Here is a 27699-nt window from a genome sequence, read left to right as displayed (position 1 = left end):
AGTGCTTTGGGGTGCTGGTTTTGCTCAGGTCAGCACTGATGCGGGGGTGGGAGGCAGTTTCATGCAGGCACAACTGCAGTCGCATTTCAAGGGGAAAACACCCCGGTACCTCTCTACCACCAAAGGCAAACAAAGCCGGTTCTCCGGGCTCCGCAGGACGCTGGAAGTGACAGCTTGGGACCGTTCTGCACTTCCGCGAACAAATAGTTATTTGAAGAGACACCCAAAAAGTGCTTCAAATTCAAACCCAAAGACTCTTTGAAGCCAGGGTGACAAGTATTGGTTTGGAAAGGCAGCCCAGGGTCTGGGAAGGGGAGCTAGTGAAATGCTGGGATGGGTCTAGATCTGCTGGAAAGCACCATGCCCAGCTCCCCCACGTGGTGACTGGGGTGTGACCGCTGACCCCAGGGCCCCACGTGTGAACTCCTGGGCTGGGCTGCATCGTGCTGGGCCGCCAACATGCCACCAACGTGACTTGCCTTGCACCATGGAGAGGGAAGAGCATCGGGCAGGCTGCTGACGAGGTGGCTGCACCCCAGAGCTCTAACTACGGGACTGGGCTTTTCTCTCAACCCACCCTTGTGGCAGCTGCTAAATCACTGCACAGAACTGTGCAAGTTTGAAAACCTGTTACTGACAGAGGCGACTGGTGACGGGACCACAGGACACCCCTTCCCCTGAGCTGACACATCCCTCCTCTGCCCCGTCCCTGCTCAGCTCTGCCCCTCCACCCCGCCCCACCTCTTCCTGCCCCTGCTCCACCCCGCCCCACCTCTTCCCCCAACCAAGGCGGCTCCAAGTGGGACAGTGGGACCGGGGGGCTAGCACCAGCAGCAGGGGTCTGCTTTGCTCCCCCAGCCACGTCACTCGGCTTCCGGTCGGGGAGTGCAGGACAGTCCCGCCCTCTCCCCGGAGCAGCACGCCAGGAGAGTGAAGCAGCTGGGATGCCTTGTTCCACTTCTCCCTGCTGCTGCCAGTCAGTGCCGGGGTGTGGGCCCAACCCCTGCTGTGGATGCCCCCTTCCACCCATGGCATGGCCCCTCCGCGTGGCCCCCGCGAATAAGGTGGTTAGCAGAAGAGTTCGCTGGTGCCGACTCCTTCTGTGGATCCCATAGCACAGTCCATGTTCCCACGGGAAAACGCAAACCAAAAGTAATTCCACGCTGCTGTGATGTGAGCAGGGATGCCCAAATTGGAGTTCCAGTTCAGGAAAAATATGGTGCATGAGCACTGGAGTTCTGCCAAGTCCTCTCTAATCTATTTTATAATGCGACCACAACCGGGTTACTGACCAGCGCCATGTTACTGACCAGCGCCGTGTTACTGACCAGCGCCGTGTTACCGACCACAACCGTGTTACTGACCAGCGCCATGTTACTGACCAGCGCCGTGTTACTGACCAGCGCCGTGTTACCGACCACAACCGTGTTACTGACCAGCGCCATGTTACTGACCAGCGCCGTGTTACCGACCACAACCGTGTTACTGACCAGCGCCATGTTACTGACCAGCGCTGTGTTACCGACCACCACCGTGTTACTGACCAGCGCTGTGTTACGACCAGCGCCGTGTTACCGACCACGACCGTGTTACCGACCAGCGCCGTGTAACCGACCACGACCGTGTTACTGACCAGCGCTGTGTTACGACCAGCGCCGTGTTACCGACCACGACCGTGTTCCTGACCAGCACCGTGTTACCGACCAGCGCCGTGTAACCGACCACGACCGTGTTACTGACCAGCGCTGTGTTACCGACCAACGCCGTGTTACTGACCAGCGCTGTGTTATGACCAGCGCCGTGTTACCGACCACCACCGTGTTCCTGACCAGCACCGTGTTACCGACCAACACCGTGTTACCGACCACCGCCGTGTTCCTGATCACCACCGTGTTACCGACCAGCGCCGTGTTACCGGGGAACCAGGCCAGAGTATTCAGCCTGGCTCACAAAGGACCCGCCTGTCTCTGAACCAAGCCGCTCAAAAGACTTACAAAAAGCAATGGAAAGATGGGGAAGATCCACCTGTCCCTCACCCTGTGTGCCTCAGAAAGGGGCAGGGAGACACCTCTATTAGCCTCCAGGGTTGAGAACAGACTGTCCAAGGCAAGAAGCGCAATGACGTCAGGGACCTGAAAAGCAGGGAAGCACTGCCTGATGGGAAATCTCTGCTAATAAACCCACACCCGCTTGCACCCAGCTCAGCAGTTCTCAGACCCATTCTAGCAATAAATCTTCTCTTGGTATCCAAAACACTGAAGCTGTCTAAGTGCATTGTGAGCCCTCGAGGGGGCACCGCCCATAGCTGAACAATCAGGTCCGACCGCCTAGCCCGAACAAAACCAGCTTTGGTACGCTCCCTGGAGCCCTCAGTTTACCCATAAACAAACCCAGTGCTCCCCCTGCAACCATTGTTGTTTCCCTCCAAAACCCCTGGCCCCACTCAAGTAAGTTCTCCACAATCTGCATCCTTGCCACTGGGACTTATCTACTCCTGACTGATCACGATGGGGACTCTGCCTGTCCCCAGGCCTCCGGACCCTCAGCTCCCACCACCGGCCCCCCTGGGAGCTCCAGCTCTCTCTGTGTCTCTAGGTCGCCTCCTGACCCTGCCTGCTGTGATCGGTTCTGGCTTGCTAGCCCTATCGTTCGGGCTCAGGGTGAAGTGAGATTGAATCGTGTAGTTGTTGTGTTTGGCTGGTTCCCGTTACGTGGTTGCTACCTGGAAATAAATAATATTCCTGGTTAAGCTGGTTGCTTCGCTCTCTTTTTCACCCCTCCTTTTGGCTCCCCCATTTGCGCTGCAGGCTGCAGCAATGCTCCTCGTAGGTAAGCTAAAGATCCCTGCAGTGTCCAAACATCCTGTGGGGTTTGCTCAACAAGTGGGTCGCCAGCAAATAGCTGTGGTGTGACAGCGGGGCAGGGAGGTGCTGAACCTAAGGGTGTATGAGGGTGGCAGCTCAAAGTGCTGGGCAACCAGCCCCCTGAGTCCTCGGGCACAGGAGGGTCACAGCTTGGCTCTGCTGTGCAACCAGCCCTCTGAGTCCAGGGACGTGTAAAGAATCGGCTTGTGAGTGCTGATTAACCGCCCCTCTCAGGCTAGGTCTAGACTGCAGGCATCTTCCGAAAAAAGTCTTCTGAAAGAGAGCGTTCACACCGCCAAAGCGCATGGAAAAGCCATCTGCTTTTTCGACAGAGAGCATCCACACTGAATGGACGCTCTTGCATGTAAGCTGTGATCACTATGGACAGAGTGGCCACCGGGCACCCGTGCTGTTTCCTCTTCTTCCGAAAGAACTCCCTCTTCCCCGTCCACACGCACCTTTTTCTGAAAGAGCTCTTTTGGAAAAAGGCTTCTTCCTGGTAGAAAGAGGGTTACCAATGTCGGAAAAACCCTTCTGTTCTTTCGATTTTCTTGAGGAAGAATGCAGTTGCAGTGTGGATGTTCCTCCAATTGTGTCGGAAAAATGGCTGTTTTTCCAACAAAACTCTGTAGTGTAGACATAGCCCAGATGTGCTCTGGCAGAGATGTGAGTGTCTGTGTGTTCATCTGATTGGGGTGGGAAGAACCCAGCCCTAGGGAGCCTAGATCCGGCAGGAGGGGGAAGTCGAGCTCCGTATGAGACCACAAGCCGCACACAGAGAGACTGATCAGGCCCCTCCCCAGAAGGGTAACTGAATGAGCATCCCCAAAGTAATGGGCAGGTCTGGTAACACAGGTGTGGGTAGGTTCTGCATGGAGGGTCATGCTCAGAAGAGCACGAGTGCTGGCTGCATGAACTGATCCATTAGTATTCTGCCCTACTGAGCCTCTCTGGGAAAGCCCCACATGGCCTAAGGTGTCTGCACTGAGACGCAGGCAGAGAGAACACAGGTCAGTGCCAGCTCAGGCCCACCCAACAAGTTCCTGCCTTCGGCTCCTCCCTGGACTGCAATGGCCCGGACTGCAATGGCCAGCACTGAGGTGCATTAGTGCAGCTGTAGGGTGGGAGCACAAGGCAAGAGCAGCAGGCCGGGCTGCAAGTGTGCTGGCCTGGCAGGGCGCCTGGAGCTTTCTCCCCACTCTGGCTGGGTTAGGCAGGAGGTGAGTCCCTCCCGTTCACTAGCAGGGAACGTGACGATTCCCGGCTGTGTGCCCTCCCTCTGGGCACCTGGCGTTGGCCACGGTCGGCAGACAGGGCCCCGGGCTGGATGGGCCGTTGGTCTGACCCAGTCTGGCCGCTCTCCTGGTCCTATGTACTGGGCGGATCTCCGGGCTGCTGAGCAGCTCCTCGCCCCATTGACATTAGCTACACCAGCAGGCCCCCTAGCAGTTCGCCTCCAGAGGGCTGGTCTCCCCGGCCCCTTGTCCATTGAGCCCCCTGAGCGTGACACAGGCATGGCACTGAGCGGGCTGTGAGCTCTCCGGCAGCAGCTCTCCCAAAGGGCCCTGAGCAGCCGCCCAGGGTGACCCTTCCCTTTGACAGCGAATGGCCGACAGCCCGGAGAGACCCGGCGGGTTCACTGAGCGACGGACACTCGCGCTTCCACAGAGCCCCTCGCCGGGCCAAGACGAGCTCTAGGCAAGCCCCAAAGCCCAGCAGAAGCTGGTCCGATGGAAGCGATTACTCCCCCGTCGTGTCTCCGCTCGCTCGGGCCCAGCACTGCCACCACAACACTGTGCAGATATAAACCCGCAGGATTTGCTATCACAGACAAGGGGCAAGTCCCCTCCCGCCCAGGAAACATGCCTGGGCACGTCTGGCCAGTGACAACCAGGTAAAAAGAAAACATCAGACCCCCTTATGACAGGAGTTTTTCAGGGTGCCACAAAATGTTCCTTGTTTTGTCATTTTAAACCCAACCCCCGAGGTGATGGTGTGTTCATCTTAGACGCTGAACAGTGCAGGGTAGGGATGTAATAGTGGAGTCAATTAACCGAGAGGCAAAGCTTATAGGTTGTGCTATAGACGACATGCATTCCCCACCCCCGCCAGTGCATTGTTTAGCAGGCTGGCCAGCAGCCTCGCTCAGTCCTGGCTTGCACTGGGTCCACGACCTACACTTTCTGCGGCTCTGCATTTAAAGTGTATTAGGAGCCAGGCGGGCAGGCAGCCCGGCTCAGTTCCAACTTGCGCTGGGTCTGGGCGCTCAGACCTACCCCGGACAGGGGTTGCTGCCATCCTGCGCTGCTGCCTCTGTATCAGAGGCAGCAGTGCTGGGTGACAGGCAGCCAGTCTGTGAGGGGAGCTGGTTTTTAAATGGGCATCCCTCACGGAGCAGCTCCCGCCTGGCCCCCCGCGCTGCCACCTCTGCTAAGGACGCAGCAGTGTGGAGTGGCAGGGGATCCTCAGGCATGGGGCTGGATCCCTTGTGCAATGACGTTTTCCCCTCCCGTTCACTAGCAGCACGTGGGCCCCACGCAGGAGAGAGAATGCTTGGAAGGCGAGGGGCTTCGCAGCAAGGAGACAGCCGTGTGCACTGCTAGTGCTTTGCAAATGCAGTTTTCACTACTTCTTAATCTCTTTCGACCAAAACGCTGACATCCCTTCCCACATTTCACTGTCATTGTCTCCTCTCGCCTGCTGAAAGAGAAAGGCACTTTGCTCTGTGAAGTCCATCCTCGGCGGATGCACCACACCATGATCTATGCGGCATGGTCAACAGATAATAACGAGTTCCCACGCTCGCTGGGATTAGAACCCTGTGTTTTGCTGCTCGGAACCCAAAGGCACCTACCACTAGAGCCAATAGGGCTGATCTGGTAACACTGCCCCCCATGAATTTTGGGAATTTGCAGCCATGAAATTTACATCTTCCTCTAGCTTTCAATTTACAATTTTAAGAAATTATCTTTCTAGCCCTTATGGTTACAGACATAAATGTGGTCACATGAATAGCGTGTGAACTATGCAGCGATGTCTAACCAGGTCTGCTGATGGACTGAAACAGTAACTCTGAGATACGTGAACAGCCCCAGTCACTCAGGGCATACAGAGCTCAGAGACCGCTGCAGAATTTGCCATTTGGGGTGCATTTACACTGCACCCATAGCTCACAATAAGCAGATCGCATAGCTTATTTTGAGTACATTTTGAAATAGCTTCTTTTATTACTTGGCGCCGTCTACACGGTGTCAAGTTTCAAAGTAAACCGCTATTCCAAAACGTCCCTTAATCCTCGTGGAATGAGGTTTACGGGGACATCAAAATAGTGAACCCGTCCCATTTTGAAATAACGGGCTTGTTCAAAGATGCAGAATAGCCATTTTGGGAAATATCCCAAACTAGCACCGCAGTGCAGACCTAGCCTTTGGCAGGATGCTACAGAATTCAGGATTTTATTTCCTCTTTCCCTGCTTGCAGAGAGGTCCTGCAGCTGCCTCTTGCTCTCCTGCTTTTCCTGCCAGGAGAGATAAGTGGATTAAGGTCCATGCTCCCTGTGCTGTTCCATTCAACTTGGCTGGAAGGGGATAGGGAACGAGAGATGGAGTCCAGCTTGTGTCCAAGGAGGGGAAGCAACAGAATTGTAGGCTGGGCACTTGTGCTGTCTGGAGACCAACACAGCAGCCAAGGCTGGTGAGATAGCCACTGAAGATGGCTACAAGCTCCCATGGTACGGATGAGAGGAAGGAAATTCTGAGACAAGCCACCTAGAAAACCTGGGTGGATAGAGCAGTGACTTTGCCAGCAAGGAACCCATGAGACAGCACTGGTCAGCACGACAGGCAGGCCTGGCAAACTTGATGTTTCCTTTTCTCTAATGTTGATGACTAGAATAATAGGATGCTAGAACTGGAAGGGACCTCGAGAGTCATTGAGTCTAGCCCCCCTGCCCTCAGGGCAGGATCCCATATGGTCTAGACTCTAGACGGTACTGGGTCCTGCCAAATTAATATGGAATTTTATTTTTAAGATTTTTCTATTATTGATTTTTATTTTTCTGATTTTTAAATTTTTATCTGTGTTTTTATTTCTGCAGTTGCTGGCAACAAATGGAAGGAGTTTGGCTTGAAGTCTGGGTTAGGCCAGTGCTGACAGCAGGAGCTACCAAGGACTCCCTACATAGCCAAGAGGCCAGAGCGCCAGGCTCAGGGGCAAAGCAGAGAGCCACTGGCCCTGGCTGTGGGTGGTGCTGAGCACTTCCTGTCTGGGGACAGTGCCCCACTCCTGGCTGGTAAGTGAGGTAGGGGCCCATGACAATAAGCTGCAGCCTGGTTTAGCAAGGAAGAAGGAGCAGTTATGAAGAACTAACGTAAAACCAATGGAAAAAAGGTGAAGTAAAGATAAAATATAACATAACATAACGAAGTTAGGGTCTGTCTACACTACAGCATTATTTTGAAATAGCTTATTTCGAAATAAAGCATCTACACACAAAATGCATTTCAAAATAGCGCATCCACACCGAGTGGATGCTGAGAGCTTGGCAGCATGTTCTGCAGGCAGTAACAGTCTCCCTGGTGTGCCCCACTGGGGGCTTGTGCCTCATGCCTCCCTCACATCCTTCCACTTACTCCTCCCCAAAACCCCTTCCTATGGTACAATAAAAGACACGTGTTCATTACAACAAAGCCTCTTTACTGAACAAAACTGGGGTGTGGGGGGGATGAAACTGAAGTGAGACGGGGGAAAGAAGGTGGGAGAGGGGAGGAGGGAGGCTGGGAGAGGGGAGGGGGAAACCTGGGAGGAGGGAGCTGGCAGGGGGAGGCAAGGGGAGGAAGGGGAAGGAGAAGCTCAGGGCTCAGGGTTGGGGGTATCACTGGCCCAACTGTCTTCCCAGCACCACGGGTGCGGGGGCCTCGGCATACCTGGGGAGGGTGTGGAGCAAGAAACAGGAAGGGGAGAAGGAGTGGGAGGAGGAGCGGTAGCTGGGGAGGCAGCAGAGGCTGGAGCAGCAGGAGGCAGCAAGCTCTGCCCCAGGGTCGATGACCGTCCCGCCCCCCAGGATGCGGTCCATGGCATCAAAATAGGGGCAGGGGTCTGGGTTTGCCCCGGTTGGGAGCTGTCCCCTATGGCCCTTGCATAGGCCTGCCGCAACTCCTTTATTTTCATGTGAACCTGCTCCTGGGTTTGCATGTGGCCTTTGGTGGCCAGGCTGGCAGCCATCCGCCTGTAGACGGTTGTGTTCCTCCATTTAGTGCGGAGATCATGGCCGTTGGAGGCATCCCCCAAACCTGAATTAAGTCCATGATCTCCGCACTGGACCAGGCAAGTGCCCGCCTTTTCTGGCCCCTGGCAGGCACCTGGGAGCTGGCAGACTGCTCCTGGGGAGCAGTGGAGGGCTGGCTGGCACTGGCTGCCTGGCTCATGCTGGGGCCACTGGGTCAGGTGCAGCGATTGCTGGCTCTGGGCTGGCAGGCTTGGAGCTGGCACAGGCACTGTGGCCAGAATCTACTCCTTTAAAGGCTCTGGGGAGGCAGGGAGGAGAGGAGTTTTCCTGGCTGTGCCCAGAGTGGCCATCAGGGCATCCTGGGAAGGGCCGAAGGCCCCCTATTTCAAAATAAGCATCTACAAAGTGCTTATTTCGAAACAGCAATTTCGAAATTGGTGCTATTCATCTTGGAATGAGGTTTACCAATTTCTAAATAAGCCCTCTGCTATTTCGATTTAATTTCGAAATAGCGGTTTGGCTATGTAGATGCTGGTAAAGTGATTTCGAAATAATGGTTGTTATTTCGAAATAACTTTGCTGTATAGACATTCCCTTACAAATAAAGAAAGTAAAAAGACATGTGGAGAAATCAGTGGCCACCAGAATTAAGGATAATCAGGTTTTTTAAAGTATATTATTTGCACTGATAGAAATCCTAATAATGTTATTGGTCCATTGCTACACAGAAACGGAAACACTTTTTAGTAATAATGCAGAAAATACAGAACTGTTCAAAAATATGTGTCTGTATTTGGGAAAAATCCAGATGATATGGTCAATCATGTAATGATAATAAAATACTTGCCATTCCAACAGTAACTGAGGATAATAAAACCACAGCTACTAAAATCAGACATTTTAAAATCAGCCGTCAAGAGTTTTAAAAGAGTAGGCTCTGGAATACTCTGGGTTATTAATATTGACTTTCAGTAACTCTCGGCTCACTGAGGATGTTCCATGGACTGTAAGAAAGCTAATGTGCCAGTATTTGAAAAAGGCAAATGTGGTGATTGTAGTCCGGTCAGCCTAATGGCAGTCTGAGCAGAATAACGGAATGACTAATACAGGACTGTTAATAAAGAATTAAAGGATAGTATATGTGATGCCAAGCAATATGGGCATATAGAAAACAGATTCTATCAAACTAACGTGATATCTTTTTTGATGAAATTACAAGTCTGATAAAGGTAATAATGTAATATTCTTAGACTTCTGTAAGGCATTTGACTTAATATTTCATTACATTTTGATTAAGAAACTAGCATAATATGAAATCAACATGGCACACAATATATTGATTAAAAACTGGCTAATGGACAGGTCTCAAAATGCAATGGAAAATGGGAACCCTTTCCAAAGGGCTTTGCTTTTCTAGTGTGGGGAGGGTCCCGTAAGGGTCAGTTTTTGGCCTACAATGTTCAAAATCTTAATCAATGACTTGGGTGTGTATAAAAAATCTGCAAATTTAATGAGCAGTTTTTCTATTTATTTCCAGATGACTGTTGATAGTTTGAATCATGTTGGGCTTTGCACCGATTCCTGCAGAACCCCACTGGAATTCTACTAGGCAGTGTTCCCCTTTGATGATGATTTTCTGAGCTATGTCTGTTGGCCAGTTCTTAATCCATGTCACTTGTGAGTTATTGCTATTGTACACTGCTAATGTTTTAATCAGAATGTCATGAGGTACTAAGTCAAATGCCTTACTAACGTCTATAGATATTATACTTACACAATTATCCTATCAATCAAATTTGTAATCTTCAAAGAATTAAATCTAGTTTGCTAAAATCCATTTCCTGTTCTTCAATTCTTTATTAATTGAATCTGGAACCAGGTTTTCCATTTTTCCTGGAATTGATGTCAGGCTAACTAGCTTATTGTTACCGGGGTCATCTTCCTTGCCCTTTTTAAATATTGGCACAACATTAGCCCTCTTTCAGTCTTCTAGAATTTCCGCACTCTTCTAAGATCTACTAAAAATGAAAACTTCAAGAGAGCTGCCAGAGATCTCCTCAGCTGGGTCTTTTGGAACTCTTGGCTGCAAATGATCTGGGTCTGCTGATCTGAAAATGTTTATTGCTCATGGATGCTGTTTAGCATCTTCTTGGGTTATTAACAGACTGGAAAATATTTTGTCATAGTCACGTGGTGCAAGTACATCATCCTGCTTCCTTCCGTATATGGAAGAGAAATATTTATTTCACATGTCTGCCTTTTATGAATCATTATTAGTAGTTTTACCAGTTCCATTTAGTAATGGGCCTATAGCATTACTGGGAATTTTGTACCTACTATTCTTTAAAACTCCTTATTTTCCTCAGCCCTCCAAGCCATAGATTTTTTTCTGTGATGTGTTTAGATTCCCAGTTAAATATGATGTGCTTCATAACATGTACCGTAATTTGCATTGGTTGTTATCTATTTTCCTTTTTTCCCAATTTTATATATTACTTTTTTATGTTTAATTTCTGCCTGGATTTTGCCATTGTACCAGGATGGGATTTTAAATCAAGTTGTTCTCTTTCTTGACTGTGGTATAGCTTTTGACTATCTACTAAACTCTTCGGCTGTATCTAGACGGGCAAGTTTTCCAAAAAATCATCTGCTTTTGCAGAAAAACTTGCCAGCTGTCTACACTGGCCGCTTGTATTTCTGCAAAAGCACTGAAGATCTCATGTAAGATTGTCAGTGCTTTTGCGGAAATACTATGCTGCTCCCATTCGGGCAAAAGTCTTTTTCCGAAAGACTTTTGCGCAAAAGGGCCAGTGTAGACAGCAGAGATTTCTTTTCCGCAAAAAAGCCCCGACTGCGAAAATGGCGATTGGAGCTTTTTTGTGGAAAAGCGCGTCTAGATTGGCCACGGACGCTTTTCCACAAAAAGTGCTTTTGCGGAAAAGCGTCTTGCCAATCTAGACACGCTTTTCCGAAAATGCTTTTAATGGAAAACTTTTCCGTTAAAAGCATTTCCGGAAAATCATGCCAGTGTAGACGTAGCCTTCCTGTACTACTCCCAATTTTCATTCACATTTTTCTGTATACATTTTTCTTCAGTATCAATTTCATAGTTTTCTTCAGCTTTGGGAAATTAGTCCTTTTTAAGCACCAAGGTGTTATATCTATCTATCTGACTGAAACTGTCCTGTTTGCCCATATTGAATTTGGGCTCCCAGAATGATGCTGTGGCCAGAACAGCTAATGCAATCTTTGGATGTATAAAAAGGAGAATATTGACTAGGAGTAGAGAGGTTATATGACTTCTGTATTTGGCACTGGTGAAACTTCTACTGGAATACTGAGCCCAGTTCTGATACCCACCCTTCAGGTAGGATTTTGAAAACTAGAAAGGGTTCGGGGAATAGTCACAAAAATTTAATCAGAAAAATGTCAGTGATAATTGGGAATCATTTAAGAACACCATATGAGATACCCAAAAATCAACACCTCCATAATCAAGGGAGAAGGTCATGCTGGTTAAAAAACACCTGGTTTAGTGGGGGAGGAAGTTATAAAAATAGAATCATAATCTATAACAAATAGAAGAAAGAGGAAGTTGATTATAATGAATATAAATCAGAAGATAGGAATGGTAGAAAGCTGATAAGGGAAGCAAAGGGAAACATGGAGAACTTTATGGCCAGCAGAGTTAAGGACAATAAAGAAGAGCTTTGTTAAATATATTAGGAACAAAAAGAATCCTGACAATAGTGATTGGTCCACTACTAGATGGAAATGGTATAATTCTCAATAGTAATGCAGAAAAGACTATTCAATAAATCTTTCTGTTGTGTATTCAGAGAAACACAGATGATATAGTTGCAGCATATGATGATAATTACACTCTTTTCTTTCTATTAGTATCTTTGGCAGATGTTAAACAGAAGCTTCTAAAGTCAGACATTTTTAAATCAGTAGATCTAGATAACTTGCATCCAAGATTTGTAAAACTGTTGGCTAAGGAGCGTGCTCAACCATTAACACTGATTTTTAGTAAGTCTTGGAGCGCTGGGGAAGTTCCAGAAGACTGGAAGAAAGTTGGAATTGTGCCTGCTCTTTTAAAATGATGAGTGGGGTGACCTGAATATTCATAGGCCTGTAAGTCTGACACTGGTCCCTGGCAAAATAATGCAGCGGTTTTGATTTGATTCTCGGGGATTTGTTTAATAAAGAATTAAAATAGGATAATACATTTAATGACAATTAGCATGAGTTTTTATCAAACCAATTTGATATCTTTTTTCATGAGATTACAAGTTTGCTTGCTAAAAATAATAGTGTTGATGTAATGTACTTAGACTTCTATGAGGTGGTTGATCTAGTGCTGCACAACATCCTGATTAAAATCTGTACAAATATAAAATTAATATAGCACACAAGAAATGGATTAAAAACTGGCCAACCAATAGGTCTCAAAATATAACAGTAAATGGAGAGTCACCATTTACTGGATCTGTTTTCACAACAGAGTACTGCAGGGATCAGTTCTTGGCTCCAAGCAATTTAACATTTTTATCAATGGACATGGAAGCAAACATAAAATCATCACTGATAAAAAGTTGGCAGATGATTGAAAAGTTGGGGAAATGATACATAATGAAGAGGCCAGGTCACTGATTCAGAGCACTCTGGATTGCTTGAAAAACTGGGTGCAAGCAATCCAATATGCATTTTAATACGGCTGAAGGTAAATGTATACGTTGAGGGAAAAGAATGTTGGCCATACTCATAGGATGGTGGACTCTCTCCTGGGAAGCAATGACAGGAATCAACCCCCCTGGAACTACAATCCCCCTGGAATAACCCAGTGTTGCCCCTGCAACTCCCTTTTGGGTCAGGATCCCCAATTTGAGAAACACTGGTCCCCCTCCCCAAATCTATATAGCGTAAACTGAAAGCATGCACATGCATACCCCTCCCCCAGATTTCAAAGTGGGGAGACCAAATTTCATGGCCCTCAATTTGTTTTTCATGGCCAGGAATTTGGTGGGGCCCTAATTGTGAGTCACCAGGACCAGATAGTGTTCACCCAAGAGTTCAGAAGACTGGATGATAGCTAATGTGACAGCAACTTTTTAAAAAAGCTCCAGAGGTGATCTTGGCAATTACAGGCCAGTAAGCCTGACTTCAGGACCAAGGAAAATGGTTAAAACTATAGTAAAGAACAGAATTGCAAGATGATGACATAATTGTTGGAGAAGAGTCAACATGCTTTTTGTAAATGGAAATCTTGCCTCACTAATCTATTCGAATTTTTTGAAGGTGTCAACAAGCATGCAGGCTCCAGCAGATACAGTTACTCAGATTTTCAAAAAGCCTTTGACAAGGTCCCTCACCAAAGACTCTTAAACCAAGAAAGCAGTCCTGGGATAAAAGGGAAAGTCCTCTTGTGGATGGCTAACTAGTTAAAAGACAGGAAACAAAGGATAGGAATACATGGTCATTTTTTAGAATGGAGAGAGGTAACTAGTAGATGTTGTGGGGAAGGAATAAACAGGGGTTAGATGTGAGGCTCTGGGGAGCGGGCCGATCAGAGATACTGCCTGGACTTAGAGACCTGAGTGACAGGGAGGACGGTGATATTTTCCACAGTGGCTGAGAGAGGAGGAAGAGGACTTTGAAAGGAAAGATTAAGCATTCTGTTTTGCTATGTTGGGCTTAAGCTGACAGTTGGAGATCCACGAGATGATGTCAGAGATGAGCCTGGACACAAGAAACAGAACGGTCATTTCTACTCAGTTGCTACTTTAGAGTCTCACGGGGAATCCTTGATCCAGGTCATACAGCCAGATACACCTTGGATGTGAGCTTCAGACTGGGCATGGACATGGAGTATTAATAACAAGCCACTTTGTAGGACAGATCATCCCCTCAGACAAGTGCTCAGAATTCCCTGCCCCCCAGACAACAGAATGGCTGTTACACTCTGGCCTGTCTCCAAAAGCTCATGAATCCTATCAACAGCCAAAACAGGCTTAGCACTGTACCGGAGACCAGCAGCTCTGGGGAATCACACCCTTGCCACTGCCATCAACATAATGGCTCCCAAGACTCCTCCCTCCTCTTTCCCATGCCGGTCTCAAGGGCTCTCAGACACCGTGTACAAACTCAAGTGGCAAGTGTAGAAAAGGGTATTTGTGACAGAAAACTTAAGCTGAGGCAAACAAACGGAAGAACAAGCACGTCTTACAAGCTTATGTTTATGCTGTTTCATACCAAAAAAACCTTTTCTCCTCTTCCATATTGGATGCCAAAACATGCCTAAAAGAACCACTGAGTGTGGCTTCTGCTTAATCAAAACAGCTCTCCTGCAGTCCATAAGAGAACCTGGCATGATCTGCAGCAACCCGACTTCTGCACCAGGAGCATCTGCATCTGAGAAGGGTTCTCAGGATACCTGGAGCCAGTCACCATGCACATGCCCATTACACAACATTTTCCCTCCTAAGCTGAATGTGTTTACCCGACAGAATGTCTTGGGCATATCAAAGGAGACCAACGCCATGGCCTTAGACCTCTGCCAGTTCCTTCAGGATGTGGTTAGGGTACCTTCTTCGGAGAAGGAATGCTACGCTCTGATTTCACGACATGTTACACACCTGACCAGCCTTAAAGAGATCCTCAGAGGACGCAACAGACTTTGTCAACTAGCACCACATTCCAAACATTTCTGAAAAAGTTAATTGAGAGCTGTCTCCATATACATCTATCCACCGCCAGCCTCCCATATCATTCCCATTCATGTTCCACGACAGGATACTGTGGGCAATTTCTAGCGGTCCATTAATAAAAGATAAATACCAATGTTTTTCCTCTGTAGCCTACCTGGGCAATTGGAGCATCTTGGGGCCCAGTTTTAAAGATGTAGCAAGAGTAAAGGGAAATATTTTAAAACCATTTGAATCCTTCCTTCAGGGCCACACCCAAATGGTGCTGATGGGCAACTGCTCCTCAGTCATCAAATACCTCACCTGGCTCCACTGTCTTTCCTGTCCCATGTAAGAGCTATATGCAGATCTGGAGTAACTGTAGAAACATAGAAACTGCTGCAGTGACCAGATCAGCGCTCTGTCTAACCCAGGATCTGTCCCAAATGTCAAAATGTGCAGATGATCCTCAATGCTTTTCATTGCTCATCTCATACACAAGCAGAACCCTGAACTCACAAGTGCCGACTGAAGTTAAATCCAAGCAAGATGCAAGTTATGCTTGACAGCAATGTGAAAGAGTTTGAAGAGTTTGAAAAGACACTGCGATGCTACCAAGAACTGAGGATGGATGCCCCCAAATCAGAAACATCTTCAACAATCTATAGTTCTTTCTGGATTCCTCTTTCAAGGAAGACACAAAAAAGATGTTCTGCTCTCTGTGACTATAATTTTCAAGGCCATCAAACGTCTAAGACCAGGATAAGGTAGAGGATTAGCTCACCCATTGGGTCCTCGACTGTGCTTAACAGTTCCCCACCAGGTCTACACTGGATCTGGAAGGTTGGCTTAAGGTACACAACTCCATCTGTATAGAATACATAGATGGAGTTGGCTTAACTTAACCCAAGCTTGGTGCAGTCCACACTGTGGGAGGCTGATGGGAGCAAATGCTCCAGTCAACTCCCTTACTCCTCACAACTTTGAAGAATAGGGACACTGGCCAGAGCTGTCCTCAGCATTTGATTTATGGTTCTATACTAGACCTGCTAAATCAAATGCTAGAATGTTGATCTCTGGCACAGTGAGTGAAGACACATCCTAAGAAACAATGGAATTACTTAGGAGACACAGCTGTCATGGCTCCTGGTCTCACACACTTGGACTTCGCTTCCACAGGAATGCAGAATGGCCACCATTTTCATGTCTAAATGTAATCCCACCTCTTCCATCTAGTTTTCCAGCCCAGGACTGTAAGCCTAGTGTCATCTCTGATTTCCAATAAAAATCATATTTTTGCATTAACAATTGCATAATTGTTTGCTGTACAGTTGCCTGAGATCATCTCTGTCAATTGAATGCAGTAACGTGTGAGTTCATGACAAGCTATATAAGTATCTGCCTTGGGTATCTGCCAGAAACTGATAAAATAAATCAAATATCTGTCCTGCTCAGGGTTTTATAATGCACTTCAGGTTTTATGCCACTGCCTTTTGTTATTGACTAGTCTTGATTTTCTGGCAGTGATAGGCAATTCCTGCCATCTCTCTCCTTACTTACAGTTCCTCTTCATCATTTCTGATAATACGAGGAAATACCTTTCAGACATTCCCTTATATTTTGGACACTAGAGTGGAATCACAGGGTCAGCCATTCCTCACTGGCTTTGAACAGCATTTTGTGTCTGCTCGTTGGGCATGGATTTACTATTTAAGAAGAGCTTGTCTTAGTTTTTCTTATTTCAACATGGTGAGGTACTTGATACAGTGATTATCATCACCAGGAATCTGTAGCCAACTCTCTTGCTGGTTGTGATCTGTCCGTCCCAGTGATCCCTGGATTTTGATCTGGTACCCAGCCACAGTCTAAGGGTATGTCTACACTACAAAGTTAGTTTGAACTAATGGATGTTAGTTCGAACTAATGTTCATAGGCGCTACACTAGCGCTCCGTTAGTTCGAATTTAATTCGAACTAGAGGAGCGCTTAGTTCGAACTAGGAAAACCTCATTTTACGAGGATTAAGCCTAGTTCGAACTAGCTAGTTCGAATTAAGGGGTGTGTAGCCCCTTAACTCGAACTAGTGGGAGGCTAGCCCTCCCCAGGTTTCCCTGGTGGCCACTCTGGCCAACACCAGGGAAACTCTTCTGCCCCGCTCCCGGCCCCGGACCCCTTAAAGGGGCACGGGCTGGCTACGGTGCCCGTGCCAGGTGCAAGCCTGTCAGCACCCAGCCAGCAGACCCTGCACCTGGCACGGATCGAGCCACCCACCCGATGCCCCCCAGCCCTCCCCCTCTTCCCGGGACCAGGCTGGCGGCTCCCGGGAGCTTGCCCGGGACTGCAAGAGGCGGGCACCCGCCTGGGCTAGTGCAGACATCGTGGACCTCGTCCACGATCTCCGCACTAGGCACAGGAAAGTGGCCATCTAGGGCAGGAGAGCTGCCAGCCTGGCCACCCAGGAGCAGGTGTGCAAGAGAATCAAGGGGGTCCAGTGAGACCCCCAGCCCTGAGCCCTGAGCTTACAATGACTGTCCTGGGTCAGACCAAAGGTCCATCTAGCCCAGTAGCCTGTCTGCTGACAGTGGCCAACCCTAGAGACCCTGGAGGGGATGGACCGAAGACAGTGACCAAGCCATTTGTCTCATGCTATCCCTCTCCAGCCTTCCACAAACCTTGGGCAGGGACACCACTCCTACCCCCTGGCTAATACCACTCCATGGACCCAGCCTCCATGACTTGATCTCACTTCCCTTTAAACTCTGTTCTAGTTCTAGCCTTCACAGCCTCCTGCAGCAAGGAGTTCCACAGGTTGACTATTTGCTTTGTGAAGAAGTTTCTGTTACTAGTTTGAAGCCTGCTACCCATTCCTTTCCTTTGGTGTCCTCTAGTCCTTCTTTATGGGAACTAATGAAGAACTTTTCTGTATGCACCCTCTCCACCCCACTCCTGCTTTTAGAGACCTCTATCCTGTCCCCCCTCCGTCTCCTCTTTTCTAAGCTGAAAAGTCCCGGTCTCTTTAGCCTCTCTTCATATGGGACCTGTTCCCAACCCCGCATCATTTTAGTTGCCCACTCCTCTCCCATCCTTTCTCTTCCCCTCTCCCACCTCCTTTTCCCAGTCTCCCCCAGTTTTGTTCAATAAAGACAGATTCCATTTTGGAAGACACGTTATCTTTATTTTGTACATCAAGAAGAGAGGCTAGGGAAGGGTAAGTGGAAGTAGGTGAGGGAGGAATGGGGCACGAGCCCCCGATGGGGAGGACTGGGCTGGCTCTGCGGGCTTCTGGGGGTGGAAGCTCTCCTGCAGCCTCCCAATTGCCCCCTCTCCCCAGATGGCAGCCTGCGGCAAGTGCAGCCGGGCTGATGGCCGAGTGCTGTGATGTGCCCAGTGTGGGTACTCCGGGCAATCCAAGCCAGGACTGCTTTGCAAGCGGGGCACCCCTGAGAACTGTCTGTCAGGGGTGGGGGTCGGGACCCTTTAAGCGCAGCCCTCGGCTAGCCTGAGAAAGCAGCTCCACGCTCTAAGTTCTTCTCTGATGCCCTGCCGGCACTGCTTCTGGCCATCCTTAAGCCTGGTTCAGGGTCCACTTAATGTGGACGTGCTAGTTCGAATTAGCGTTTTGCTAATTCGAACTAGTTTTTTAGTCTGGATCCGTTAGTTCGAATTAACGTTGTAGTGTAGATGTACCCTAACTGAATGAACTCTCTGTTTGGAGATTAATGTCGGCACATCTTGGGAGTGAGCTTGGAGGTGGAGTATATTTTCATTTGGCATAAGGTTTGGCACTTGGAGATGGAGGCTCTTTTTGCTGCTTTGGAAGAGATGGCATTAGACGTGTTCTTTTCTATGGCAGAGCAAGGGAACTATTTCCGTTATGTTCTGATGTGACTGATGGTGGAGTATCTGCACCTGGAGCACTTGCAGAGCAGAAGGTGCGGGGTTTCTATTCTTTCCCCTTGATTAGTTAGCTGGACCCCAGACTTCACTCCCACATGTTCGAACAGGTTGGCATACACTTTGTGTGCTCTCAGCATGGCACAGAGAGCTCCCAGAGTTGTTCCTTGCAAGGCTTTTAGAATCACTCTTATGCTTCCTGAGTATTTAGTATAAAGGTACAAGCCTGTATAATTTACAATGTCTTCACTCGGTGGTGGGTTTATCAATGGGCCGTGCAGGCCATGGCCTGCAACACCAGTGAAGGAGGGGCAATGCCCCACTGCCAAAAGAGTGAGAGGAAGAGACACTGACCCTCCTCACGAGAGCCCTGTGAAATTCTTCCTCTCTCTTGGCTCGGGGTTGTTGGAAGTTGAGTGTATTTTGTTATTGTGGGATCCATGGAAGGAGGGGTCAGCCTGCCCCGTACTCACCCGCACAGTTGCTCCTGTCCTGTGGGACAGGGGCTGGCTCCCATCTCTGGGCAGGGCAGTACAAGCAGATTTCCTTTGCTAGGTTTTTTCCCTTTTTAGTTCATGTTAGTTTGCACTTGCCGAAAACACAGGGCTCCGCCTTATCACACGTTCCCGTCTATGTTCTGATCTGGGGACTACTTGCCCCAGAGCAGCTAGGCCTCCTTTGCTTTCCGGTGGCTGGAGAACTGAAGAGCAGTAAGAAGTATTTAACACTTAGCTCTTCTCTGGCATCTTCCAGCCAAAGTTTCCAAGGGTCTGTCTACACTACAGCACTAATTCGAACTAACTTAGTTCGAATTAGTTAATTCGAACTAAGCTAATTCGAATTAGCGCATCTAGACTTAAAAACTAGTTCGAATTAGCGTTTTGCTAATTCAAACTAGCATGTCCACACTGAGTGGACCATGAACCGAGGTTAAGGATGGCCGGAAGCAGTGCCGGCAGGGCATCAGATTAGGACTTAGAGTGTGGAGCTGCTGTCTCAGGCTAGCCGAGGGCTGTGCTTAAAGGGACCGGACCCCCACCCCGGACAGACAGTTCTCAGGGGTTCCCCACTTGCAAAGCAGTCCTGGCTTGGAGTGCCCTGAGTGCCCACACTGGGCACATCACAGCACTCGGCCATCAGCCCGGCTGCACTTGCCGCAGGCTGCCATCTGGAGGGGGGGGTGTCAATCAAGGGGCTTCAGGAGAGATTCCACCCTGAGGAGCCTGCAGAGCCAGCCCAGTCCTCCCCATCGGGGTCTCGTACCCCATTCCTCCCTCACCTCCTTCCACTTACCCCTCCCTAGTCCCCCTTCCTGATGTACAAAATAAAGGACACGTGTGTTCAAAAACAGAAACTCTCTTTATTGAGCAAAACTCGGGGAGACTGGGAAAAGGAGGTGGGAGAGGGGAAGAGGGGAGGGCAACTAAAATGATCAGGGATTTGGAACAGGTCCCATATGAAGAGAGGCTAAAGAGACTGGGACGTCTCAGCTTAGAAAAGAGGAGACTGAGGGGGGATATGATAGAGGTCTATAAAAGCATGAGTGGTGTGGAGAGGGTGCATAAAGAAAAGTTCTTCAAAAGTCCTGGCATCTCTTAGTTCCCATAAAGAAGGACTAGAGGACACCAAATGAAATGAATGGGTAGCAGGCTTCAAACTAATAACAGAAAGTTGTTCTTCACAAAGCAAATAGTCAACCTGTGGAACTCCTTGCCGCAGGAGGCCGTGAAGGCTAGAACTAGAACAGAGTTTAAAGAGAAGTTAGATAAATTCATGGAGGCTGGGTCCATGGAGTAGTATTAGCCAGGGGATAGAAATGGTGTCCCTGGCCTCTGTTTTGGAAGGCTGGAGATGGATGACACGAGACAAATGGCTTGGTCGTTGTCTTCGGTCCATCCCCTCCGGGGTAGCTGGTGTTGGCCGCTGTCAGCAGACAGGCTACTGGGCTAGATGGACCTTTGGTCTGACCCAGTACGGCCATTCTAAGCTCAGAGCTCAGGGTCGGGGGTCTCACTGGACCCCCTTGATTTTCATGCAAACCTGCTCCTGGGTGGCCAGGCTGGCAGCTATCCTGCCCTAGATGGCCACTTTCCCGTGCCTAGTGAGGAAGTCATGGATGAGGTCCATGATCTCCGCACTAGACCAGGCGGGCGCCCGCCTCTTGCAGTCCCGGGCAGGCTCCTGGGAGCCGCCAGCATGGTCCCGGGAAGAGGCGGAGGGCTGGGTGGCAACGGGTGCCTGGTTCGTGACGTGCCAGGTGCAGGGTCTGCTGACTGGGTGCTGGCAGGCTTGCACCTGGCACGGGCACCATAGCCAGACCGTGCCCCTTTAAGGGCTCCGGGGCCGGAAGCGGGGCAGACGAGTTTCCCTGGTGTTAGCCAGAGTGGCCACCAGGGAAAGCTGGGGAGGGCTAGCCTCCCACTAGTTCGAATTAAGGGGCTACACAGCCCTTAATTCGAACTACTTAATTTGAACTAGGCATTAGTCCTCGTGGAATGAGGTTTACCTAGTTCGAATTAAGCGCTCTGCTAGTTCGAATTAAGTTCGAACTAGCGGTTTGTATGTGTAGCGCCTATCAAAGTTAATTCGAACTATTGTCTGTTAGTTTGAATTAACTTTGTAGTGTAAACATACCCTAAATTACTCACAAGCATTAACTGAGTAAGCCTCATCACCGTCTGTGGGAAGACAATTATTTTTAATCTCAATTTTACGTACGGGGAAACCGAGGCTCAAAGCAGTTAAGCAACTTGTCCAAGGCCACAGCAAAAGCGCCCGAGATGAACACTGGCCTCCTTGTCTCCGTAGCTTCTAAGGACCAGACTGTGCATACGCAATCAGCAGAGCCAGTCACCCGGTGCATCTCCCTGCGCAGCTGCAGCACTGCTTCTCAGATTGGCATTCCACATTCCCAGGACCTCGGAGCCCCAGAGCAGAGCAACAGTTACTCTCTCCGCTGTGGTGAGAGCAGAGTTAAAGCTGAGGTTTCTAATTGCTCCCCTGAGGCTTTATTACATGTTGATTAGATCCTTTTGGGGACACATCAAACCTACAACAATAATAAACACTCACTTCACTGGAAAGTTCGTAACAACCCGAGGTGCTGTGCAGGCCTTCTGCCGCTCTGCACGGGGCTGGCTGAAAACTGGAAATGGCAGAGGGTTTATTTTAGGCTTGCTTCCCCCTTTCTGTGGGGAGATTCCAGATTTGGATGGGCAGGATCTGTGGGATACTTAATAAGCTGATCAAGGACTGCGGAAGAGTCATGCTTGCCCAAGAATCTTACTTTTCTGTGTTTGCTTCTCCCACTTCCCAGCAAGCAAGCGAAAGGCTGCCAAGTGGGGCTCTGGGCGTGTGAAAACACAGGAGAGAACAGTGCACAGTTCTGTTGCACGCTGTGCTTTCTGTGGAGCCCTACGATGACTCCCAAAGAGTTGGATGTGCCAACAGCTCTTTTCACAGCAGCAATAGCCCACTCTGCTTTCACAAGCCTCTCCGGGGCCAAAAATACGGGTGCAGCACAAAGAACAGCTTCATGTGGACGGGCCAGTTGCTAGGGTAACCCCCTCTGTCAGTCGCACCCCACTGCTAAGGAAAGTTGAAGCATTAACCTTTGGAGTGGCAGCGTGGAAGCATTACAGCCGAGCGACGCTTCCCTGCAAGCACGAGTGAAAAGGGGTCACTGGAACTTTGCTCGGGACTCTCTGAAGAGAGGGAAGAAGCAAAGGCAGATGGATCTGAATAATTCCCAATGAACTTTGCATATTCGGAAATGCCTAGCTAATATATTGCTGTAATACAGCTAATCATGCCAGTCTCGCCAATGGGGAGTGGGGGGCAAGGGGAAAACTGCCCCACAGCCTGGTGATTCCAAAGGGCCTGGGACTCTTTGCTGGTGGAACCTGGACCTTTTGAAATGCTGCCAGAGTGCCCGGCAGTGTGCGCCTGGCATCTCTGAGGGCTGGTGGGGGTGAGGAGGTGCCAAGACATGCTCCGGATGGCACTGAGGACTGGTGGCCTGCAGCCCCACCCCTTCTGCACGATACCCCTCCCCATCCTGGAGCGTGGAGCCAGCCCTCCCTCACTTGCCCACGGGCCTAGAAATCCTGTCAGCCCCCCTGAATCTAGCTACTAGGAATTCATAATGTGCCAGTCGCTCTGGTACCTAGCCTTTCACCGCAACACTGTAATGGCGGTTCCAGTGAGGTCCAGTGGCATGTGGTTAAAAGATGGGGAACGCCCCCCGTCAGTCACCACAAGAACGTGGCTCCCTGGATACACTGGGCACGTGTGGCACATAGTGCCCATAATACAGCCACAGCGCATGAAGGGTAGGAAAGAGATGTGTGCTGTCAACTCTGCACCAGGCACGAGTCCGAAAACCCAAAGAGCTGCAGCCTCTCCTGCAAAATTTAGCAAGTCCCTGTCAGGGAAGTGAGGCGTCGGAGTCGGAATCAGTTGTGGAGAATGTACCTGAAAGCCTGGAGAACAGCTGAGTCTCGTATTCCTTGCCTGTCTCCTGCAGACCTCTCCGTCAGCAGATGGAGAGTGGCTCTCCCAAGGCTTCCCCTAGCTATAGCTTTCTGGGCCTGACCTGTTCGTTCCAGCCCCTCCCCTTTGCATCCAGGTGGATCTCAAGGCTCCAGATAGGAAGGATGGTCCAGTGATTGGAGCTCTGACGTGGGACCCTGTCCCATCACTGTCCTGTGGGACCGCTGACAGGTCAGTCAGTCTTGCTGTACCTCAGTTCTTCATCTGCGCAGTGGGCTCCTAGCACTGTCTTGTCACACAGAGGTTATTGCAGGGATAGAAATACTCCACATTTTGAGGTGATAGGGGGGCAAAGGGGACAACTGCCCGAGGGCCTGGTGATTCAAAAGGGCTGGGTACACCACCACTACTACAAGAGCAGCAGCGGCTGGAGCCCCAGGCCACGCTGTGCGCTCCAGACAGCTCTCATGGCTGCCCGCCCCTCACACCGCTCCTTCTGCCAAAGTCCCTGCCTCTTCCAGGAGTCAGGAGCTGCCCCGCACCTTGCCCAGGGGCCCAGCAAGTCTGTTGTTCCCCTTGGGGCCACGCAGGTAGCTTGGCCAGATGGTCCTTTCAGCTGTGTTCACCAGTCTCTGACAGTCCAGTGCACCAGAGCCCGTAGTAGCTCTTCCTCCACTGGACTCCATCTCTCTCTATGCTGGGATTCCTCAACCAAAAGCTTCTCTTTGCCTCCATACAGATGCTGTAGAGTTTAGCAGCAGGTATGTGAAAAAGACCGTTCCCACCATCCCGCTGTATAAACCCTACAGTGAGGCCCCCTATCCCTGCTCTCTGATGTCTGTCTGCTCAATATCACTGAACAGCTCATGCTCTGAGAAACAAAACAGGCGCCACATGTCCATCTGGTCAGAAGGTGCAGCGTTGAAGGGTGCGCACTGTATGCCCTGGGAATTAAACGGGCTGGCACCCAGACAGTGAGTTGGCAGCCTCAGCATCATTTCCAAAGGATATTTGTTCACATCACTAAAACCTCCAGAAAAATTCTAACTTTGCACTTGACAGGAATGGCAGGGATTTCAACGGGTCAGAGTTAAGGTGTTTTGACAGAGCCCTGTCAGGACTAACAGGGATGTTGCAGTGCAAAAGACAGCGCTGTGTTGTGGCAGCTAAGAGGGTGCCTGGACATGCCATCCCTACCTTTTCAGTCTCAGGAGTTCCAAATACATTTAATTCAACATGAAATGGTTTGAAGTAGAATTTTCAGTCTGGCTTTTATAATGATTTGGATGGTGTCTTGGATGGTGCATTACAGAAAGGAGAGAGAAGGAAATGAAGAGGAGTTGTTCTTGAATCTCTGATCTCCACAATCTCTCAGAAATAGGGCACAGGGCCTCCTTGAAATCTCTCTACAATGAATTAGCCTGAAGTAAAAGTAGGTGTTTATCTCAAGTCGTTGCCTCAAATAGCTGGCTACCTGTTGGAAGAGGGGTCTGATCGATGCAAACGAAAGCAGCCGTGCGTGAGCTGTTACACAGCGGTTAGTATTGATCAGAGCTAAAGGCTGCCGATAGGAATGTGGAGTGAACTGACAGGCGGAGAAGAGAGAAGGAGGAAACAGCCTTCGCTAGTGGCAGCCGTACAGAGGAAAGCCGATAAAAAGTCAATTCCACTTAACTGAATGACTGCTAACTAAATATTTTTGGGGCCAGAGCCTTCCCAGATAGCAGCTGGAGTGTCTCTGTTCCGGAACTGAGACATCAAGTGAGTGCCGGCATCGACAGGTGAGATAACAGAGACACTTGTGATGGCTGGTGGAGCAGGAAAGCCCGTCAGCCGCATGTAGTCCCTGGCCTCAGTGGAGCACCTCCCCGGAGTAGGGACCCTTGCTGATGCGGGAAGAGGGAAGGTGCAAGAAGAAGGTGTGTGGGGCATGCATCTTCAGTAGCGTGAGACCTACTCCACACAGAGAAAGAAATGATCCAGTCTCTGCCGCTGTCATCTCAGGTCACTGCTGGAGCAAGCCACAGAGCAGCACTTGACAGCTGTGAGAAAGCTGCCTACTAGTAAGCCTTGGTCAGCAGAGTACGAATAGTGACCACCTGAGAATGATCGCTGGCTACAAGTAACTGCAACAAGCTGGGTAGAGCTAATTTCAGTGGAAACCCCATTTCAGAGGCACACAGTAGTCTCCATTTGTCGTCCGAAGTGGCTGTGTTCTGCTGAACCCCCGCTGTGCTGCCATTTCTGCAGTGTGAGATTCAGGGAGTCAGACTGTATGTAGAATCAGTTTCCAAAGGGTGTAAATCACCTGGGAATCCTTCTGGATGAAAGGTGTTTGCAATGTAAGTTACATCAGTGGCTTGTGTACGATGACTGATCATTCCGGATTAATGGACACAAATCAGACATTCGAAAAGGCAACACACAGAAACCTGTTGGGGAACATTTTAACTTGTCTGGGTGCTCGCTAATGGATCTCCAAGTTACTGTATTGTTTCAGGACAATTTCAAAAACCAACCTGAAAGGGAGTCTGCAGAACTTCCTTTCATTTACAAGTTTGATTCCTACACCAGAGGTTTAAACAAAGACCTTGCATGGATGGCCTGCTACATTCCACATCCTAATGGGATAAAAAAACAAGCACCGGGTACTTAAGAGCACTTAATACCCACTCTATTGGCTTCATTTAGCACCAACACTCTAATTGACTGTTTTTCCTCCTCTTTTCCCTTCTTTTTCCTTCTCTCTCCCCTCCCCCATCCCCTGTCTCTTTGCTATTTATTGGGAAAATGGACCCTTTAACTCCATTCATCTGAAGAAGTGGGGTGTGCCCACGAAAGCTCATGATTCCATCGACATTTTTGTTAGTCTCTAAGGTGCTGCAGGACTATTTGTTGTTTTTTAAGTTTTTTCAGTTTCTCCTTGTTCTGTTTTCTTCCTTTCTGAGCAAATCAGTTCAGGGCAGTTCCTGGTTGTCTTCCTCTCTGAATTGCTCGGATTAGTTCTGCTTTATGGTCGGTTATGTGCATGGCCACACAGCAGAGAACATGAAGAAATCAAAAGCAGCAGAGTCGTGGTTCCTGAATCCCACATTCAGCACGGACACTGTATTACAGACCAACTTTGAGTGGCCTGGATCAATGGTTAAGGTACATAATGTGAAATGATTCCCCAGCTTTCATTCAGGTTCAACCTTTTGAAAGTTCTAAAACTCATTAATTGGGAGGGTAGGAAAAGACGAACGTAGGAATGAGTCTGTCTGTCCATCTGTTCATATGCACAATTGGTCAGAATCCCTGTCAACAGAATAGAGTCTGTGGGTCCCCTGTGCTAGAAATTCTACCTAGGTCAATTGTCATGACAATGCGAGCTACTTGCTACCCCCAGAGAGTGGAGGCCTGAAGCTACTTAGTGTATGCCTAAAAGTGGGAATCACAGAAGCATAGAGACGGAGGGCTGGCAGGGTCCTTGAGGGGTCATCTAGTCCAGCCCCCTGAGCTGAGGGAGGACCAAGTAAACCTAGATCAGCTATTTGTCCACCCTGTTCTTAAGAACCTTCAATGAGGTTGAGTCCACAACCTTCCTTGGAAGCCTGCTCTGTTGCTTCACTACTCGTGCAGTTAGCTAGCTTTTCCTAATATGCAACCCAAATCTTCTTCTTGTCCTACCTTCAGAGGATATGGAAAACAATTGATTGCTGCCCTCTTTATAACACTCCTTAACATATTTGGAGGCTGTTGTTTGGTTCCTCTCTCAGTCCTCTTTTCTCAAGAGTAAACACACCTCGTTTTTTTAAAACTTTTCCTCGCAGCTCAGGTTTTCTAATCCTTTTTTCATTTTTGTGGCTGTACTCTGAACTCTCCCCAATTTATCTACTAAAGTTGAGGCCTGACCTTGCCCAGTACAGTGGGACATGATATGTCAGGTAAGAGTCACCATGGCTTTTCTAAAGGGAAATCATGGCTTACCAATCGATTAGAATTCTTTGAGATGGTCAACAGGCATGTGGACAAGAGGGATCCAGTTGATATAGTTAGTCTTTCAGAAAGGTTTGATAAGTTTCCTCACCAATACCTATTAAGAACAGGGAGCAGTCATGGTAGAAGAAAAAAGCCTTCACCGGCATCAGTAACTGGTTAAAAGAGTAACGAAAGGGTAGGAATAAATAGTCAGGTTTCACAATGGTTGAGGTAGATAGCCCCAAAGATTTATATTGGGACCTGTGTTCTTTCAGTGTTTTCATAAATGATCTGGAAAAAGGGGTGAAGAATAAGGTAGAAAGTTTGTAGATGATACAAAATTACTCAAGACTGGTAAGTACAAAACTGACTCGGAAAAGTTACAAAGGAATCTTACTGAACTGTACAACTGGGGGAGAAAATGGCAGATTCAATTCAATTTTGAAAAGTTCAAAGTAATGCACATTGGGAAAAATTATTCCAATTTTATATACGCCAATATAGGATCGAACGTAGCTATTACCACACAGGGAAGCACTCTTGGAATTCTCTGTGGATAGTTCTCTGAAAACATCTGT

General features: G+C 48.9%; 1 protein-coding gene and 1 long non-coding RNA gene across 4 annotated transcripts in view; one reads left to right on the top strand and one right to left on the bottom strand.

Annotated features, from left to right (window-relative positions):
• ZFHX3 (zinc finger homeobox 3) overlaps positions 1 to 27699 on the bottom strand; it is an 866714-nt gene that overhangs the window by 293136 nt on the left and 545879 nt on the right. The gene's annotated exons all lie outside the window — the stretch shown is intronic.
• LOC106732259 (uncharacterized) overlaps positions 1 to 27699 on the top strand; it is a 115518-nt gene that overhangs the window by 23406 nt on the left and 64413 nt on the right. Inside the window, exon 2 of one of the 3 annotated variants that reach the window (XR_012906618.2) lies at positions 6961 to 7155. The exons of 1 other annotated variant lie outside the window; for it this stretch is intronic. This is a non-coding gene — a long non-coding RNA (uncharacterized LOC106732259). Of the gene's footprint in view, positions 1 to 6960; positions 7254 to 27699 lie in introns of all 3 variants that reach the window. One more of the 3 variants, XR_012906619.2, reaches the window with a different exon arrangement.

This window comes from Pelodiscus sinensis, chromosome 12, assembly GCF_052426305.1.
Source record: "Pelodiscus sinensis isolate ZL-2025 chromosome 12, ASM5242630v1, whole genome shotgun sequence".
Classification (NCBI taxonomy): domain Eukaryota; kingdom Metazoa; phylum Chordata; order Testudines; family Trionychidae; genus Pelodiscus; species Pelodiscus sinensis.
The sequence above is the reverse complement of the archived record's forward strand: the minus strand, read 5'-3'. Positions and strand labels throughout refer to the sequence as shown.